The following is a 6,057-nucleotide window of genomic DNA, read 5'->3' as shown; positions in this document are numbered from 1 at the left end:
TTCCCCTCAAAATTGGCAGGGTTGGAATCCTCAGACTCTAATACCCCTATATCAAGCCTTATTTGCACTGGATGGCCAGCTGAAGAATTCCCTTATGCCACGTGCCGCGCTGCACAGAATGGAGGGGCGAGAGCTTCGGGCTTAGCCCCTTCACAGGCCTCTAGGGCTGGAGAAAGGTGGATGGTCCTGTCGAGGGAATGAAACACCTTCTGGAGCTCTGGGACAGCAGCCCTGTGCATTGTAAGGGCATAGCTGCTTTGCAACCCAAGAAAAGGTGATTTTTCACCCTAAGGGGGTAAGGAGAGTTGCCCTCTCTGGCTTTTACTCCAGAGTTCATTAATCTCCTCTGGCAGGCTTATGCACAAGGCAGAAATCCACTGGTCATGTCCATGGGCAAATGGACCAGCATGCAGGCCTCTCTAGATACGCAGAGCGCTGCTTCTCTAAGAGTGGAGACTATTCTGGACTATGATAGAAACATAGAACATGACGGCAGAAAAGGGCCACGGCCCATCTAGTCTGCCCACACTAATGGCCCACCGCCTAACTACCTCCATGAAGAGATCCCACATGCCAATCCCATCTTTTCTTAAAATCTGGCATGCTGCTGGCCTCAATTACCTGTTGTGGAAGATTATTCCAGCGATCAACCACCCTTTTGGTGAAGAAATATTTTCTGGTGTCGCCATGAAATTTCCCACCCCTGATTTTCAACGGATGCCCTCTTGTTGCCATGGGTCCTTTAAGGAAAAAGAGATCCTCTTCCACCTCGATACAGCCTGTGACATATTTGAACGTCTCGATCATGTCTCCCCTCTCTCTGCGTTCCTCGAGTGAGTACAGCTGCAACTTACCCAGTTGTTCCTCATACGGGAGATCCTTGAGACCTGAGACCATCCTGGTGGCCATTCACTGAACCGACTCAACTCTCCGCACATCTTTTTGATAAAGCGGCCTCCAGAATTGTACACAGTATTCCAGATGAGGTCTCACCATGGATCTGTACAACGGCATTATGACCTTGGGCTTACGGCTGACGAAACTTCTACGGATACAGCCCATGATTTGTCTAGCCCTGGGTGAAGCTTTCTCCACTTGATTGGCAGTCTTCATGTCTTCGCTATTGATCACCCCCAAGTCACGTTCTGCTACAGTCCTTGCTAGGTCTCACCATTTAGGGTGTAAGTCCTGCATGGATTTTTGCCACCAAGGTGCATGACCTTGCATTTTTTGGCATTGAAACTTAGTTGCCAAGTCTTTGACCAATGCTCCAGCAGGTGTAGGTCCTGCGTCATACTGTCGGGCATTGAGCTTTTGTCGGGCACTGTGCTTTCATCTGTTGTGCGGTTGCCTACTATGTTACATAGTTTGGCGTCATCGGCAAATAATGTAATTTTACCTCGAAGCCCCTCAGCCAAGTCTCTTATGAAGATGTTAAATAGGATCGTGCCCAAGACCGAGCCCTGCGGCACTCCGATGAACACCTCCGTCGTATCTGAGAGGGTACCGTTTACCACTACCCTCTGAAGTCTATCTCTAAGCCAGTCCCTAACCCATGCGGTTAATGTTTGACCCGGTCCCATCGAACCCATCTTGCTCAATAACCTGCGGTGTGGGACGCTATCAAATGCTTTCTGAAGTCCAAGTACACGACGTCCAGGGACTCCCCTATATCCAGCTTTCTTGTTACCCAGTCAAAGAAGCTGATCAGATTTGATTGGCAGGACCTTCCCTTCGTAAAACCATATTGTTGGGGATCTCGTAGATTCTCCTCGTTCAGGATCGTATCCAATTGGCGTTTGATTAGTGTTTCCATAAGTTTACTCACTATCGATGTGAGACTCACCGGTCTATAATTCTCAGCCTCCGTCCTGCATCCCTTTTTGTGGAGTGGAATGACGTTAGCCATTTTCCAATCCAACGGGACTCTTCCTGTACTTAGGGAAAGATTGAAGAGCGCGGATAACGGTTCCGCCAGGACGTCACTCAACTCCCTGAGCACCCTGCGGTGTAGTTTGTCCGGTCCCATAGCTTTGTTCACCTTGAGTCTTGATAGCTCCTCGTAGACACTGCTGGGTGTAAACTCGAAATTTCGAAACGGGTCTTCCGAGTTTTCCCGGTGGATCCCGGCGCCTCGCAAGTGAAGACCGAGCAGAAGTATTCATTTAAAAGTTTGGCTTTGTCGGAGTCCGATTCTACATAGTTCCAGTCGGGTTTCCTAAGGCGTACTATCCAATCTGTGTTTCTTTTTCTGTCACTAATATACCGGAAGAAGGATTTATTGCCCTTCTTGATGTTCTTCGCAAGGTTCTCCTCCATTCGGAGTTTGGCCTCCCTGACTGCCGTTTTGACCGCTTTTGACTTTGCCAGATAGTCTTCCTTGGATTCTCGCTTCCCTGATTGTTTGTAGAGAATGAACGCTCTTTTCTTCTTTTTTATGAGGTCTGAGATCTCCACAAAGAACCACTGTGGTCTGTTGTTTCTTCGCCGTTTACTTACTGATTTGACTTAGCGGTTGGTTGCTTCGTGTATGATTGATTTCAGAGTTGACCACATTACCTCTACATTATCCCTCCACTTCAAAATCACTGATCTCTGGAACAACCTTACCTCCCCTCTTCGGAACTTGAGCTCTCTCCAAGTTTTCCGCAAACATCTGAAAACCTGGCTTTTCTCAAAAAATGTAAGTCTCCCTCCAACTTAGGAATCAAGGAAACTCTTCTATCTTGGCATCCCAAGTCCTGTAAATTTTCTTCACACTTCTACCTCTAACCCTCTGTTGTAGTTTCTTCCTATTTCTCCTACTGTAAATCGCGTCGAGCGCTACGAACGTGGAGATGATGCAGTATACAAACCTAAGGATTAGATTAGATTAGATTATCTGTTTCGGCATGGTTTTGCAGTGCTCGATGGACGAAATCTCCCATGCTTTCGAAGTTTGTGCCCTTAAAGTTGAGGACCTTGGTTGATGTGCTTGACTTAATGAAACCTCTCCTGAGGTTGAACCATATCATGTTGTGGTCACTGGAGGCCAACGTATTGCCTACCGAGACCTCTGTGACACTTTCTCCATTGGTATTAGGTCTAATATCGCCCGATCCCTAGTGGGCTCTAATACCATTTGTCTGAGTCTCGCTTCCTTTATAGAGGTTAATAGCTTCCTGCTGTCGCTGGTCGTAGCAGAAAAATTGTTCCAATCCACATCAGGTATATTGAAGTCTCCTAACAATACTGTGTCTCCACGCAAAGTGATATTCTCAATGTCTTCGACTAATTCTATATCCATGTCCTCCTGTTGTCTTGGAGGTCTGTATACTACACCAAGATACAGGCATTTGTCCTTCCCCTTAGCCAAATTCACCCAGAGGGATTCCCCGGTGTACTTGACATCAGCGATTTTGGTAACTTTGATGTCCTCTTTAGTGTATAGTGCTACCCTCCTCCCATTTTGCCCTCTCTGTCCCGCCGAAGTAAGTTGTATCCCGGTATAGCCATATCCCACCCATGGGAGTCCGTGAACCAAGTCTCGGATATCGCCACCACATCTAGGTTGGCATTCCTCATTTCAGTCTCTAATTCCAGAATCTTATTGCCCAAACTGTGGGCATTAACGTACATAGCCCTCCATATCTTATGTTTGCTATGTCTCTGTGTAGATATTCCTGCTTGAGCTAATTGGACTCCTATAATACTGTTTGCAATGTGTGTACTTACCTCTGACTCGGAAATGCAGTGTGTACTTACCTCGGACTCAGAAATGGATTGGCAACTTACCTCGCCAAGTTGGTTACTTGCGCCAGCTTGTGAGTGGATACCTTCCCCCATCTTACCTAGTTTAAAGCCCTACAAAGTAGGCGGGCTAGTCGGTGTCCAAAGACGTTCTTTCCCCTTCTGGTCAGGTGAAGTCCGTCAGGTCCCTGTAGTCCTTGCAGCGCCTCTCCATGGTTCAGGAATCCGAAGTTCATCTCCCTGCACCATCCGTGCAGCCAGTCGTTTGTCCTCTGGATACGATCCTCCCTGGCTCTCCCCTTGCCTCTCACTGGGAGGATCGAGGAGAAGACCACCTGTGCTTCCATCCTCCTCAACTTCTCACCCAGGGCTCCAAAGTCTACAGATATGTTTTCCGTGGTGCTCTTGGCAGTGTCATTCCAACATGGATGAGAAGCATGGGGAAGTGGTCATGTGGCTTGATAAGTCTGTCTAGGCAGGAGGTTACATCTCGGATCCTGGCTCCTGGCAGACAGCAAACCTCTCTTGATTGCATATCTGGTCTGCAAATTGGTCCCTTGGTGCCCCTCAGCAGGGAATCCCCAATGACTACCACTCTGCGCTTCTTTGGGGGGGAGCTGATCTGTTGTCTCCGGAACCGGAACCGTCTGGTGGACAACTTCCTGTACCTCATTGGCAGGTTCCTCCTGTAACAGCTGGAATCTGTTCCTCAAGGTGATTAGTGGGGTCGATGTTAAACTGCCCTGTGAACGAGAGAAAGAGACAGAAGAGGAAGAGGAAGGTCTTCTATGTTTGCCGGTGGAGGAAATTACCAGCTGCCAGGAGTCAGCGTCTCCAGCCTCTTCTTGTACCCCAATCGTTGGTTTCAGGGTTGCAGGTTCGGACAGTTTGGGTGTCCTGAGGATGGTCTTGTCTGGCTTCTGCTCGGTGACCTGGGACAACTCCTGGATGACTCAGTCGATGAAGGCCTCGTCCTCTCGGATGCTTCTCAAGCACTTTACCTCCTCTCTCAGGCTCCTCAGCTCCTGCAAGATGTCTCCGTCTAGCTGATCCATCTCTTCTGTCTGTGTGGAGACTGTAGTCATCTGCTTGGGGATGGCCTCGGTCTGTACAGAGACCTCTGTCCTCCGTCCTGGCTCTCCTTCCGTCTGTACATGGACCGTGGCCATCCCCTTGATCCCTTCGGTGACTGGGCTGCCGGTCTTGATTGTAGCCCTGTTGCTTCCTGTTCTTCCTGCCATTTTCAAATTTTTTTATTTATTTTTTTTGTTAGTTTAGATATTTGTTAGTTAGTTATGTCTGCCTAATCGTTAGTGAGCTAGAAAAGTCTGCCTGTTAGATAGTATGAAAGTCTGCCTGTCAGAGTTTGAAAGTTGGAAGGATAGAGGTAGCTAGTTAATTGTTAGTTTAGTCTGCCTGTTTGTTAGTTGGCTAGAAAGGGCTGCCTGTTAAATAGTTTGAAAGTTTGATGGTCCATCGGACAGGGACTCGGAGGATGAGGGGGTCAGATTTGATCCCTATATCGTCACAAAGTGAGGCTTCTGTGATGGGAGAAGCAGCCTCCTATATAAAGGACTAGGAGGCGGTATTGGCCATAGACCAGGGAGAGGATCCCTCCATTCACTGACTCTCTTAAGTCCTCTGCTTTGCTGGAGATCATTACCGAGTCCCTTTGAAAACTGAAGATAGACCCTCTGCATAATCCATCCTTCTAGTGTTCTCTTCTTAGCAGGGTCCAGGCTCAACCCACATTTTTTCCGTGACATCCACACATAAGGATCCTAGTCACAGAGCCCTGGCAGACCCCTGTAGGCTCCCTGAGGATGGCTAAAACCATGGCTAAATTGTATCCCATGGATCATGAATTTGCTATGCCAAAGGTAGACTCCCTGGTAGCTCAATAGTTTATAGTTTATAGTTTATTCAATTTTTGATTAAACGCCTTTTCGTTACTACAAAGCGTTGTACAGAATAAAAAATATTTACATTTAACAAAAATGACGAAAAGTATTTACATTTATCTAAAATGACAATTAAACATACTTTCTTATAGTAAAAATACAAGACAACAGACCGTACAAACTGGGTAAATGTTGACCCTTAGGCCATTAAACATAAGGAAAAGGGGGAAGAAATACACTTGAAATAGAAAAGTGAGAAACATATAAGGGAAGAACACTTAGGAACTGGGGAGCAGTAAAATTAATAGTTAAGAAAAAGAAGTTCAATTAAAAGCATCATTAAAAAGAAAGCACTTTAAGTTGCTTTTAAAATTTTTTAAGTTTTTTTCCATTTTTATATACAAAGGGAGAGCGTTCCAAATTGTAG

The sequence above is a fragment of the Geotrypetes seraphini genome, chromosome 13 (genome assembly GCF_902459505.1).
Source record: "Geotrypetes seraphini chromosome 13, aGeoSer1.1, whole genome shotgun sequence".
In the NCBI taxonomy this organism is placed as follows: domain Eukaryota; kingdom Metazoa; phylum Chordata; class Amphibia; order Gymnophiona; family Dermophiidae; genus Geotrypetes; species Geotrypetes seraphini.
This window is presented reverse-complemented; position numbering follows the sequence as displayed.